The sequence below is a fragment of the Pelophylax lessonae genome, assembly GCF_965119305.1.
Source record: "Pelophylax lessonae genome assembly, chromosome: 8".
NCBI lineage: Eukaryota > Metazoa > Chordata > Amphibia > Anura > Ranidae > Pelophylax > Pelophylax lessonae.
In genome coordinates, this window is record NC_138775.1 from 81,013,898 (window position 1) to 81,028,893 (window position 14,996).

Below are 14,996 nucleotides of genomic sequence, written 5' to 3' on the forward strand. Positions count from 1 at the left end.
CTATACAGCGATCGCTGCGGCGATCTGCCATGTTTTTTTTATAATGACATGTGTGCATTACTGTACTGTGGAGCGGCGGTTTCGGCGCCAAATGGCGCCATTTTGCCTGCACTCGCTCCGGCCACATGTTCTACATGCATGGCGGCCATTTTCTTGTAGCCTCCCATAGGCTTTCATAGAGCACCCTGGCAGCATCACTTCCTCTTCTCCAGGAACACCGATCGAGGCAGCAGCAGCGGTGAGGGTCTCCTCAGGTTATATCCTTCCTATCCATTGCCTGTGTCAGTTTTATTGTCCCTGTGGGGGTCTCATTGTGCTTGTGTGTGGTGCGGTGGGCTGCGCTCGCCGCGCTTGTTAAAGGGGCAGTTAACCCTTTATTATCCGGCATTTGTAATAGGGGCAATGGATTCTCAGGAGGGCAAATTTCCTACCGCCTTGGTGGAAAGCCAGGGGACCGCTGTTTCCCCCCCAGGGGGGGATTTAGCCACTATTGTGGCTGGCCTTGCTGCTCAGGTGCAGATGCTGGTGGCTGCTCAATCTACTAAAAAACCCAGAGTTTCTCTTTCCTCTGATTCTGAGGGTGAAGGTGATGGGGCTGTTATGGCGGGGGCCTCCTTATCGGGGTCCCGCTCCTCCCTGGATCTAGTGGGGTCCGAGGTGGAGGCGGAAGTTGAAGGGGTTGATAATTCTCCCCCTGGCTCGCCTGAAGAGCTCGTAATCATGGATGAATTGATTGCTTCCATAAAACAAACGCTGCGTTTGCAGGATGAAGTGTGTCCCCCCGCTGCCTTGGCGGCTTAGGGGACGCAGAGAAAACGCAGGACGCCGCAGGTTTTTCCCTGCAATGATTTTCAGCGCGCTGTTAAGGAACAATGGCGCAATCTGCGCAAACCTTTTGCTGTACCAAGTAGGTTCAAGCTGCGTTATCCTTTCTCGCCTTCCACTGATGAAAGGTGGTGTGTACCACCCCCAGTGGATCACGCAATTGCGGTTTTAAACAAATCCACTGCGATTCCTGCAGAGGATTCCCCTGTGTTCCGTGATGCCACGGATAGGAGATTGGAGTCTCTTGCCCGTCATACTTATTCTGTTACGGGTTCTATGCTTAAGGCTCTGTTTGCCTCTCTCATGGCGGCCCAGGCGGTCGCTAGTTGGACGCAGATGCTTAGGCGCGTCCTAGTGGCCGATTCGGCCTCGCCGGCGACCCTGGATATGGTGGATCAAATCCACCAGGGTGTCATGTATCTGTGTGATGCGGACTTGGACCTAGTCCCGTTGGCTGCACGTGTGCACAGCGTGGCGGTGTTGTCTCGACGTCTGGTTTGGTTGAAATGTTGGTCGGTGGACCAGTCTTCACGTAAGACCTTAGCCAATCTGCCTTATGATGGGTCTCGCCTTTTTGGGGAGTCCTTGGATGTGTTGATTAAGGGGATCACCGGAGGTAAGAGCACTCTCTTACCCCATTTCCCCAAGGCTAAGGGGGCTTCTGGGAAGAAGCATGCTAATTTTCGGCCCCCTCAGGGGTCCTTTCGTGCCTTTCGGTCGCACTACAAGGGCAAACTGTTCAAAGGTCAAGGCTCTCAGAAGAAGCCCTGGTCTGGTAAACAGAAGTCCGGTCAATCCGGCTCCGCAGCCCATAACAGTGCGGCCTGAAGGGGCGCCCTCACCCAGTTTTGGGGTGGGGGGGACGCTTGCTCGGTTTTCTTCAACCCTGGTTGGCCCGCGTGCGGGACAGATGGGTTCAGGAGATCGTTCGATCTGGTTACAAGATCGAGTTTCTCTCTCGGCCGGAGAGCAGATTTTTTCCCTCAAATCTTCAACTGTCTCCAGAGCGTTTACGGGACCTGCACCTGGCGGTGCGGGACCTGCGGGCTCAGGGAGTGGTAGTTCCGGTGCCTCATCGGGACAGATTTCGGGGGTTTTATTCTAATCTGTTCACCGTGCCCAGAAAGGAGGGCAAGGTTCGTCCAATTCTGGACTTGAAGGCTCTGAACCGCTCTGTGCGGGTTCGCAAGTTCCGCATGGAATCCCTGCGGTCGGTGGTGGCTGCCCTGGTTCCGGGGGAATTCATGGCCTCCATCGATTTGAAGGATGCGTATCTTCACATCCCCATTTTCGAGGGTCACCAGAGGTACCTTCGATTTGCCATTGCGGAGGATCACTACCAGTTCGTGGCGTTACCCTTTGGTCTCGCCTCGGCTCCGCGGGTCTTCACCAAGGTGCTTGCACCGGTTCTGGCATTATTGAGGGCCCAGGGCATTTCTGTCCTGGGGTATCTGGACGACATTCTGGTTCGGTCTGCGACCAGCCAGGGTCTGGAGAAGGACCTGTCTGTCACGATGCAAACTCTGCAGGAGTTTGGTTGGACGATAAATTTTCCAAAGTCGGCACTGAGTCCGTCGGCTCCCTACCTGGGAATGATTCTGGACTCGGTGCAGGCGAAGGTCTTCCTGCCGGAAGACAAACTCAGAACTCTTCAGGAGGAAGTCAGGTCCCTCAGGGACGTTCCGCACTCGTCTCTGCGGACGTGCATGAGATGTCTGGGATTGATGGTCTCGGCCTTCGAGGCGATTCCCTTCGCCCAGTTTCACACGCGGGGTCTCCAAGCGGAGATCCTGTCCATGTGGGACGGGCGACCTCAATCTCTGGATCTTCAAATCTCGTTGAGTCATCGCACCAGAAGAGACCTTCTGTGGTGGCTCCAGTCCCCGATGGTGTCCAGGGACAAGTCGTTTCGTCCTATCTCGTGGACGGTGATCACCACGGATGCCAGCCTGTCGGGCTGGGGTGGTGTTCTGGGTGTTCTGTCCGCCCAGGGAACTTGGTCGGAGGGGGAGTCTTCCCTTCCGATCAACATTCTGGAATTGCGTGCAATAAATCTCTGTCTTCATCGCTGGACGGACCGGCTGCAGGGCTGCCCGGTTCGGGTGCAGACGGACAATGCCACGGCGGTGGCCTACATCAACCACCAAGGGGGCACCAGGAGTGCCCGAGCGGCTCGAGAAGTGGCCGACATTCTGTCTTGGGCCGAGACTCATGTCCCGGCGATAACGGCGGTTCACATTCCGGGGGTGGAGAACTGGCAGGCGGACTATCTGAGTCGCCAGACCCTGGATCAGGGGGAATGGTCTCTCCACCAGGCTGTCTTCCAGTTGTTGTGCGCGAAGTGGGGTCTTCCAGATGTGGACCTGTTCGCGTCTCGTCTCAACAACAAGGTGAGAAGGTTCGTGGCAAGGACGCGCGACCCTCGGGCAGACGCGTTAGTGGCCCCGTGGCATCAGTACAAGCTGATGTACGCGTTTCCACCGATTCAGTTGCTGTCCAGGTTCCTTCGCAGGTTACACTCGGAACGCAGCACGGTGATTCTTGTGGCACCGGACTGGCCTCGCCGGTCCTGGTACGCAGACCTCGTGAATCTGGCGGTCGACGCCCCGTGGCGTCTGCCTCTTCGGAACGATCTCCTGTCTCAAGGACCGATATACCATCCTGCCTTACAGTCGCTGGCTTTGACGGCCTGGCTGTTGAGACCGAGGTCCTGAAGGAGAAGGGTCTCTCCCCAGAGGTCGTTCATACTTTGATCAACGCGAGGAAGTCTTCCTCGGGGAAGGTTTATTACCGTACTTGGAAGGCCTATTTTGCCTGGTATGAGTCCAAGGGGTTTTCGCCCCGCACGTACTCGGTTTCCCGAGTGCTGTCCTTCCTTCAAACGGGTGTCGATCAGCGCTTGGCGCTGGCTACGATAAAGGGTCAGGTGTCTGCGCTGGCCGTTCTGTTTCAACGTCCCGTGGCTTCCAACTCCTTGGTTGGCACTTTTGTTCAGGGAGTGCGGCATCTGGTTCCTCCTAGGAGGGATCCTCTGCCCCCTTGGGACTTGAATCTCGTTCTATCTGTGTTACAACGTGCTCCTTTTGAACAGATCAGGGAGATCTCGTTGTCTATGTTGTCTAAAAAGGTCGCCTTTTTGGTTGCGATCACTTCGGCTCGCAGAGTGTCGGAGCTGGCGGCTTTGTCCTGCAAGTCTCCGTATCTGGTTGTTCATTTGGATAAGGTGGTCTTGCGACCTAATCCTTCTTTTCTTCCGAAACGAGTTTCGGAATTCCATCTTAATGAGGATATTGTCTTGCCTTCGCTGTGCGCGAAGCCTAAACATCCAAAGGAGGTGAGATTACATTCTTTGGATGTTGTTCGGGCGATAAGGGTTTACCTTAAATGGACTGAGTCTTTTCGAAAGACGGACACCTTGTTTGTTCTTCCAGAGGGTCCTCGGAAGGGCATAGCGGCGTCGGCCTCTACCATCGCCAAATGGATCAGGCAGACCATTGAACAGGCCTATGCCTTGCAGGGGAAGGTTCCCCCTGTCCCTGTGAAGGTGCGCTCTACTAGATCTCGGAGTACGTCTTGGGCCTGTCGTCATGGGGCTTCTGTAGCCCAGGTGTGTAAGGCGGCAACTTGGTCGACCGTGCACACTTTCACAAAATTCTACAAAGTAGATGTTCAGGCATCGGCGGATGCTTCCTTTGGCCGCAAGGTTCTTAGTGCGGCAATTCCCTAGGGTCCCTTGTTGGGGACCTCTGGCTGTTGGGATAAGTTTTTTTTATCCCCTGGTTATTTGTCTTTTCCTGGGTTGTTGCTCCTGTTGAGCACTTGTTTTTCCTGTAGCCCAGCTGGTTTCCTTCCTTTGGTAAGGTTCCTTTCTTTGATGCGGAGACTGCGTTGCCTTTCGGCGCGGATGCGTTTCCCACCCCTCATGTTTGCACTGCTTTGGGACGTCCCCATATGTGATGAATATGAAGAGGCGGCGACTGTCGGAGGACGTAAGAGAAAACGGAATTTTTGTAAAATCTTACCTGTAAAATTCCTTTCTCTGAGTCCTCCGACAGTCGCCGCCCCCGCCCCTCTTTTGGGGTTTGGTTGATACTCTACTGCTATTCCACTGAAACTGAGATATGGTTGCAGGAAGTAGGAGGGTATTGACTGAGGGGACCACCCCTTGAGGGTGGGATATGTTAAAAGCTTTAATGTTAACATATTCTGTTGCCTAGCTACTCCTTCGGAGCAAAGTCTAATACCCCATATGTGACGAATATGAAGAGGCGGCAACTGTCGGAGGACTCAGAGAAAGGAATTTTACAGGTAAGATTTTACAAAAAATTCCGTTTTTCTTTTTGTCAATTGACGGACACAGTGCTCCATAAATCATACCTAATGGGTTATATTGCATCCTCCTCCAGTAGTAGGACTAGGCAGAAAAAAAAAAAAACACCTGGCTATGCCCATGGGCTGTCCTTAGCTCGTATATATACCCCACCCGCCCTCCCGCCCTCCGCTCCTTCGACTGCCGGGCTGGATAATCTAGATCCAGTGGCACCCCCCCCCAGCCAGCGCATGCAGACTGCAGCTAGGCACTAGGTTGGCCGCAACATAGCCTCATGGACAGAGGCTGGCCTGTGAGTTTAACCACTTAAGCCCCGGAGGATTTTCCTGCTAAACGACCAGGGGGTATTTTGCGATTCGGCACTGCGTGACTTTAACGGACAATTGCGCGGTCGTGCGACGCTGTACCTAAACGAATTTGACGTCCTTTTTTTCCCATAAACAGAGCTTTCTTTTGGTGGTATTTGATCACCCGTGCGATTTTTACTTTTTGCGCTATAAACAAAAAAAGAGCGTACATTTTGCAAAAATAACAATATTTTTCACATTTTTTTTATATGAAATTCCCCCCAAAAAAATGTAAAAATCAAAATTTTTAACATTTTCGGCCAATTTGTTTTATGCTACATATGTTTGGTAAAAAAAAAAAATCGCAAAAAGCGTATTTTGATTGGTTTGCGCAAAAGTTATCGCGTTTACTAACAAAGGGAAAGATTTTTGTCATTTTTGTTGTTTTTTTTAACGCGTAATGGTGGCGATCTGCGAATTTTATTTTTGCGGTACTGCGACATTGCGGCGGACAGATCGGACCCTTGACTGACATTTTTGACACTTTTGGGGTTACCAGTGACATTTCTACAGTAATCAGTGCTATACATATGCACTGTTACTGTAAAAATACACTGGTAGTGAAGGGGTTAACTTTATTTGGGAGGGAGGTGCTGTGTGTATCCCTAGGGGCGTGCTTTCTACTGTGATTGGCTGTGGCTTGAGCTGTAAGGACACTGATCAACGGATCTACATACTAGATCCGAGTGATCAGTGTTTTTACAGCGAGGAGAATGACAGGTGGCTTGTTTACACAAGCTGCCTGACATTCTCCCTCTCCCCCGCCGATCGCCGAGTGACCGGCGGACATCGGGTCCGCTGGTCACACGCGCGGGGGGGGTCCGTGACCGAGCGGGCGCGCGCTCGCTCCCCAGAGCCTCACAGGCGAGCGACGTAGACCTACGTCACTCTGCCTGTGAGGGGCTGACTGCCGCAGTAAATATACTGTGAGCAGTCGGCAAGCGGTTAATGTCACGCAGGGTCGCATACGACCGGGCTTGGTTCTGAATGGCAATGGTCCCTTGGCCGACAGCTCCCCTACTTCGGTGGTGAGGAGTTCTGTCTGGAGCGTTACCTGAACCATGGAAGGGTAAGTTAAGTTGCCCCTCTTCCCTTTTGGTGGTTTTCTTTGGGGTGGAGGTGGGTAAATTCCAGGGACGGCCGCACCTGCCTGCAGGTTCCTTCCTCTCATCCTTAAATCTCCCTCACTCCCCCCCCCTGTTTGGACCTAGAGTCTGGTGGGGGGGGGTCTCAGGGCAGAGAATACAGCATAGACCCCTGAGGTCTCCTCTGCTATCTCCACTCTGTAAGGGTCCTGGGATAGTGTGTCCCACCCTGGTACAGGAAGTCCCCGGGTTACAAACAAGATACTGTCTTTAGGTTTGTTCTTAAGTTGAATTTGTATCCAAGTTGGAACAGGTACATTTTTAAGGTGTAGCCCCAGCCAATAAAAAAAAAAAATAAGTTTCATGGATAGCATAGGGACTGGTTAACACCTGTAACATTTGTTTTGCTGTCTGTACCCCTGTTCAGACCGGAGCCAACACCCTTGAGAAGACCCGAGTAGCAGAATTGAGAGGGTCCAGTCTGTCGCCCAGCCTGGCATAATTGCTCGAAGATCTCGCAAGAAAAACGTTTTGGAGGAAAAAAAGACTAGCTAAAAAAATCTACGTAATAAAATTACTTCCATGCCAGGGCCAAAGATCCCAGCAAGGAACTAGGTCCTTATTCCTGACTAAGCAGATTAAAACTGACATCTTATGCAGGAAGAAAGAGGATGTACCCCTCCAGGACTGCCCATAGGCCTAGCCAGAACTTTTTTCTGCCTAGTGTCCTACTCCTGTAGGGGGCAAGTATAACCCTACTGATATGGATCAGAGAGAACTGCATCCGTCAATGAACGATAGAGAAAAGTGTGTAAAATTTATATAGTTTTTTTTTTTTTTCCCTTCCCTGTAAAAAGCTTAGCCTTGTGTTGACATCTAAAAGCCCTGAGATGGCTGCTGGGAGCTGCCATCCTAGATGTGATGTCAGCAGTCCCTGCCTACTGAGAATTGTCACTTAAGTGCCACTCTATTATTTCTTTTCACGCTTTCCATGGCTGCCTTATCAGAGGTTATGGAAAGATGTGCAGAGGAGCTGGGCTAGCATTGAATGTAACGTAATGTGACACTCACATGTGGTATGACAAGGGAGGAGACTATGCTAGGGAATTTACTTTTATGGGAATAGTCAAATTTTACAGCAAGTTCGAAAGGCACACAGCACGTGAAAAGAAAAAAAAAGAAAAGAAAGAAAGAACGCTGCACGTAAGCATTATAAATGCTTGATTTTTTAAAGTGAACTCTGGTACGAAAAAACAAAGCGGTAGTAAACTCTCCATCATAACCTTCCCAGGTTTAAAGAACATGCATAGAGGTGTCTGTAAAATTACCCTAACCTTCACCCTTTAGGAGAAAATCGCACATGATATTTGCTTTAATGTCACAGGCGAATGCACTTTCTTTTTTGCCCCGATTCACCACATGCTCAACGTACTGTCAGTCCATTAAGGAAGATACTATGCCCCCATCATCACTGCAATACCGCAAGAGTACAGGCTCATTCACAGTAAGTAATGCACAAACTTCGAGCTATGACTGAATGAAAGGGCAGAAGAAAAATGGACCTTGGAGGCTTGAGACAACAGCTAACATGGTGCCGGGACACGTGAAAAAGAAAATAAGCTGCAAAACAAACAAGGGATAAATATGAATGCAGAACGCTTTGGCATACTCACTTTATATCATTTGGATGGCTGAGTTTACTACCAGTTTAGATATACCGTGCGCAAAAAAATTAAAAACACTTTTTTCATCAGAGTACAGCATTATCAAACTCCTGCAATATAAATCTGGTCAGTTAGGTAGCAGACAGGGTTTTTAATCAGTTTCAGCTGCTTTGGTGTTAATGAAATTAACAGGTGCTCTAGATGGGCAACAATGAGACAACCTCCAAAACAGGAATGATTTTACAGGTGGAGGCCACTAACATTTTTTTTTCTCTACTCGTCTTTTCTGACTGTTTTGCATTTGGCTAGGGTCAGTGTCACTACTGGTAGCATGAGGCAATACCTGGACCCTATAGAGGTTGCACAGGCAGTCCAACGCCTCCAGGATGGCACATCAATACGTGCTATTGCCAGAAGGTTTGCTAAGTCTTCCAGAGAGGAGAAGGAGGAGTTTCCAGGAGAGAGGCAGTTACTCTAGGAGAGCTGAACAGGGCCACAGAAGGTCCTTAACCCATCAGCAGGACCGGTATCTGCTCCTTTGTGCAAGAAGGAACAGGATAAGCGCCAACAGGCCACTGGTGTGAATGTCTCTGACCAAACAATCAGAAACAGACTTCATGAGGGTGGGCTGAGGGCCCGACATCCTCTAGTGGGCCCTGTGCTCGCTGTCTGGCACAGTGGAGCTCGATTGGCATTTGCCATTGAACACCAGAATTGGCAGGTACGCCACTGCCACCCCTGTACTTTTCACAGATGAGAGCAGATTCCCCCTGAACACGTGACAGGCACAAAAGGGTCTTGAGAAGCCACAGAGAAGGTTATGCTGCCTGTAACATTGTTCAGCATGACCGGTTTGGTGGTGGGTCAGTGATGGTCTAGGGAGGCAAATCCATGGAAGGACGCACAGACCTCTACAGGCTAGACAATGGCACCCTGACTGCCATTAGGTATCGGGATGAAATCCTTGGACCCATTGTCAGACCCTACGCTGGTGCAGTGGGTCCTAGGTTCTTCCTCGTGCACGACAATGCCCAGCCTCATGTGGCAAGACTATGCAGCCAGTTCCTGGAGGATGAAAGAATTGATACTTTTGAATGGCCCCCATGCTTGCCTGATCTAAATCCAATAGAACATCAATTCGACGCTGCCAGGTTGCACCTCAGGCTGTTCATGAGGAGCTCAGTGATGCCCTGAGCCAGATCTGGGAGGAAATACCCCAGAACATCATCCGTCGTCTCATTAGGAGCATGTTCTGACGTTGTGAGGCATGCATACAAGCACGTGGGAGCCATACAAACTACGGAGTACCATTTTGAATTGCTGCAATGAAATTTCAGCAAAATAGACTAGCCTGCTGCATCGTTTTTTTTTTTTCACTTTGATTTTCGGGGTGTCTATGACTTCAGCCCTCTGTGGGTTGATCATTTTCATTTCCCTCAAGCAATGTGACATCCTTTCATTTCCTAACACATTACCCAGTCCATATCAGTATGCATACCATACATATCCAGCATGATATTTTTCCCCATTGAGATCTGATGTGTTTTCAAAGTGATCCTTTAATTTTTTTGAGCAGTGTATATTCCTAAATAGCCAAAAAGGTTATAAATCCACTTTTTGAACACCAGTGCCTTAGCTAGTCCAGATATCACCCTGTTAAAGTATCTGTGCTATCATTACAATGCTGCACATAGGCCAAGCAGAGTTGTGGGAGCAGCTGCACCCACTAAAAGGTTGCCTGCAGAGGGAGGGGCGAAAACAAGAACAGTCACCCCACACAAAGAGCACCAAATGTTCTGTACTACAGGAAGCTGCTGTACTGATGCAAAGCTGTACATTGGATTATTGCATCGAACAAAAAACACATTCAAGTAAGAATACACATGCCTCTTGTATTTAGACAATATCTGGTTAAGACTCCATTTACACTTGTACGACTCCAAAGTTTCTCCGACTTTGGAGAGCAAAATGGATGGGTGTAACTTGAATATGACTTTAGCTATGATCAGTGATAATGGACAACTATTGCATTGTAGAACATTCAGGTCCAAACTTTCATGCAACTTTTGAGGGTTCACATCAAAGTCTATGGCCCGCAAGTAGCATGAAAGTCAGACCAAAGTAGAACTACTTTGAAGTCACTACAACTTTAAGTCACACATATATGAATGGTTATCATTGGAAAACATGACAAATGACTTGTAAATCTTTGATCTCCAAAGTTGCATGACAAGTCGCAAAAGTGTGAATGGAGCCTTCCTCATAGTTCAGCTTGAAGGCTGTCTTCACCTATATGTGAATTGAATGTGGGTTTTCCCCTCATCCAATTTGCATGACGTGAGTGTGACCGGATCTCAAAAGAGCTGGTTCACACAGGTCTGCGGCGTCGGAGCGGATTGCAAAAGGGTCCTGTGCGTGTTTGGGTCTGGTTCAGGTGCGAATTTAGGCAAAAATTCAGACCTGATTCACACCTGAGCCAGTGAAAATACTTTTCAATGATCCTAGGCACGAACACAGAGCTGCAAATACACTATATTGTCAAAAATATTGGGACATTGGATATTGAGTTGGCCCACCCTTTGCAGCTATAACAGCTTCAACTCTTCAGGGAAGGCTGTCCACAAGGTTTAAGAGTGTGTTCCAGAAGTGCATCCTCCATCCATCCTTCCTTCGCGGGATCAGGCAGGTGGCTTGCGACTAGGATCCTGAACACACCTGGGACCAGCAAAGTTCCTCCACCCCAAACTCAACTTATCCATGTCTTTATGGACCTTGCTTTGTGCACTGGTCCAAATCATTTGGTGGAGGGGGAATTATGGTTTGGGTTTGTTTTTCAGTGGCTGGCCTTGGCTCTTTAGTTCCAGTGAAGGGAACTCTAAAGGCGTCCGCATACCAAGACATTTTGGACAATTTCATGTTCTCAACTTTGGGGTTGGCCCTTTCCTGTTCCAACATGACTGCGCATCAGTGCACAAACAAGGTCCCTAAAGACATGGATGAGCGAGTTTGGGGTGTAGAAACTTGACTGGCCTGCACCTCAACCCGATAGAACACCTTTGGGAAGAATTCGAGACACAAGCCAGGCCTTCGTTCCAACATCAGTGCCTGACCTTACAAATGTGCTTCTGGAAGATAAATATAAATATTGTGGACAGCCTGCCCGGAAAAGTTGAAGCCGTTATAGCTGCAAAGGGTGGACCAACCCAATATTGAATACTACGGACTAAAACTAGGATGCCATTAAAGTTCATGTGCTTGTAAAGGCAGGCGTTCCAATACTTTTGATAATATAGTGTTACCTGGCCTCAAGGATAATTTACCTTTCGTTATACTCATATTCAGGGTGTAACAAGTTATGAAAAAAACTGGCCCCCGATCTAACAGCTAACGAGGATCTTCTCCCCCCCACTATCCGTCACAATTAAGCTGTTTGCCAACATTACTCATTCACAGTCCTCTTTGAAAGGAAAGGTACAAGTCCCGACAGCCTTTATGGCTGGCTGTTGGCTTGTAGTTTTCAATGAACTAACATGGGCGCTGTGGTAGTTCATGGAGTCTTCCTGTCAGATTATATCTGCCTGACCGTACAGGCACACAGACAGATCTGCAGGAGACCTGCATGGCACCAGCGATATGCTGATTGCTGGTGCAATTATTTACAGGCTCCAGAAACAAAAAATTAATAAGTGCACTTTTTTTAACCGCTTAAAAAAAAAAAAAATACATACATATTTTTTATATATATATTTATTTTTTTTTTATTTAATTTTATTTTTTTTTTTTATTAAAAGTTTAACTTATCCTTGATGTTGCTGACAAAAGTCAACAACATCAGGCTCTAATTAAAAAAGAAATTACCTTTATGGCAGGAATTGGTTAATTGATAAACAGCGATCCGAGACATTATTGTATACAGTATACACACACAGCACCCATTTTGTTGTATAAGACAACTGCTTAGTCATGTCTTTTTCACAAGTAAATCAAACTTTTTACTTCTAAAATTATTTATTTCATTTCATATTTCTAAAATTATTTCAACTTCATCTGCTGGTGATAAATATATCATCTATTTAAGAGAAAACACTGAGTAGTATATCAAACATCCTCTGAAATGTTAAGAGATAGTATGATTGAGACATTGCACATGACTCCCCGTCTTGAAATGTTCATTTGGTCACCCAAAAGTTCTAAAAATTCAGGAATGACTTCAAAGTAATAAAGAGGCTAAACTGTCCAAAGAACAAGCATGAAAAACAAAATATTAATAAAATAGATTTTTTTTTTTTATGTTCCAAATCTTAGAAAAAGATTCCAAAGTTTAGAAAAAATATCTACAAAAATGCAGATTGTCCTTTATATTTTCAGTGGCTTCCTGCCACATGCAAAAAATTATCTTCTACTAAAATGTTAATAAAATCATGTGGTATCATTGTCAGAAATCAGCTAAGTTTCTCAGCCCAACGAGTACAAGGCAATCGGTGTGGTTCATAAAGAAGTTACAGTGCACAGATCCCTGTACTGACAGATTCTGCATCACTCGCATAGGTGGACACCAGGTCCACTATTTTTGGCCATTGGTTCCCATTTCAACTTTTGCTCACTTAAAGTGAAGCCCTTATGAACAAGGCCTTTATCGGCTTGTATTACAGCAGTGCGTACAGCAAGCATTTGAAAAGGATTTGCAGAACTTTTAGGAAGCTTTGTTGAAGCCTTTAGGGCTGATTCACACATGCAGCTCCTCTGAGAAGTGAGCCATGGTGGATAATTTTTCAGAGGGCATTTGACAGGCTGCGAGGAGATGATATGTCACCACCTCCTCCTGTTTAAACCCTTGAAATGCCACAACTTTGGCCCCATTCCAGCAGTGCTGCCGGCCAACAGTGATAAGCCATTTAAATCCTGCCACAACTGCACAGCATGGGAGTGGGAGAATTGGTAAAACCGCCTGATTTTACTGCCCCCTGGCTGCTCATGTGAACAATACCTTAAAGTGATATTAAAGTCTATTTTTTTACATTAAAATAAAAATGAAGGTTATACTTGCCTGCTCTGTGCAATGGCACTGCACAGAGTGGTCCCCTTCCTCTTTCTTCTGTTCGCTCCTTCTAACTGCAGGTGCCCCTTAGCAAGCCGTGTGCTATGGGGCACCCATGTGGGCATGCTCCTGAGTAGGGCTGTGTGCATCCTTAGACACACGTTTCTCATCCCTGTACCCTCCTCTAACAGGATTAGACTGTCTCTTGTAAGATCAGGAAGTGTGGGGAGAAGCGCTACAGCCAGGATAGTGATAGATCACTGACAAGATCCAAAAGGGGAAGTCCCACTCTTCCTCCTCCCACTCATACTCCTTTACATTTGGCATTTTTTTTTTTTGGGGGGGGGGGGGGGGGGCATTAAAATCAGGTACCCACTCCCAGTCAGATGGCAGTGGCAATCTGAGCAAATATTCGCCCCCTTCCATGCGCAGCCTTCTGGGACACATCGCAGGCCCCAGAAGACTGTGGGACCAATCACAAAATTCAGCGCAATTTGCACATGGAAGCCATCTGTGAAGATGCCTGCATCCAAGGCCAATTGAAGAATCCGCTTGGTTGAAGACATCACTGAATTCAGGGGCAGGTAAGTGTCCTTATATTAAAAGTCAGCAGCTACAGTATTGTACTGGAGCTCCTCTTTAACATGGGGTGGCGGGGGATTGGGGGAGAACATTTATCGGGGAGCTTTTTCTTTACCCGAATGCAGGGAATGCATTAGGATTAAATGTAAGACTTTAGAAGTATCATTCAGCCCCAGTTTGGGAATGTAAACACAGATATCGGTTGTAGAGCCAATTCTCACTTTTAGTCCCGGTTCACACTTGTGCGATGCGGGAAGGCTGCGGATATGCAGCCTGTTCCCGCATCGCAAACGCACCCCTGGCAGTTCACACTGCCATATGCGATACGCAGGGGGTGTCAATGAAATGTTAACGACACCCCCAGTTTGATCGTATATCGCAGTGCGATCTGACAGTTCGCACAGGATTGGATCGAACAAGTGTGAACCACTGTGCAATCCGATCCTGATGCGGCTGGAAAAAAGGGTCCTGTGCGTGTTTGGTGCGGATACAGTGCAAATTCAGCCATACAAAGTGTATGGCTGAACTCGCATCCGCACCTCCGATCGCATGTAATGAAAGAGCAGTGCGCTCCTAATTACATGCAATCGGCGCAATCGCACAAATGTGAACCGGCCCTAAACAAGCTGCGCGCAGCTTTTTATTTATTTTTTGTTACAGTCAATGCTCCCATTATGATCTGTGTTGAATCTCCCCAAACTGGAAGGATTCTTTAAAAGCTTCAACAAAATTACTTGTCAAACACACTGCTCATACAAGCTGAAGCCCTAAGAATAATGCCCCCTTCACATGGGCCGTGTCCAATCAGCAGGAGATTCATAAATGGATCCCCTGTTGAGTTAGTGCAGAACAAAGTATGTCACTTTTTTTGACATCCGCATCCTTTCCGTTTTTTTTTTTGCTGTAGAAGCTTCCTGGACCCATATTAGATCTATGGGCAACAGGATTGTAAATGGACTCAAATCCATCAGGTTTAAGTCTGAAAAAACAAAATAAAAAGGAGGACCTAGACCCATTCCATTTTTGTTCCCAGATCCAGGCTTAGTGGCAGTCGGATGTAAACAGATGCACAATCGTTTACATTCGCTTGCCCACAGTTTCTGATCAGGTCAGACTAAAAATGAA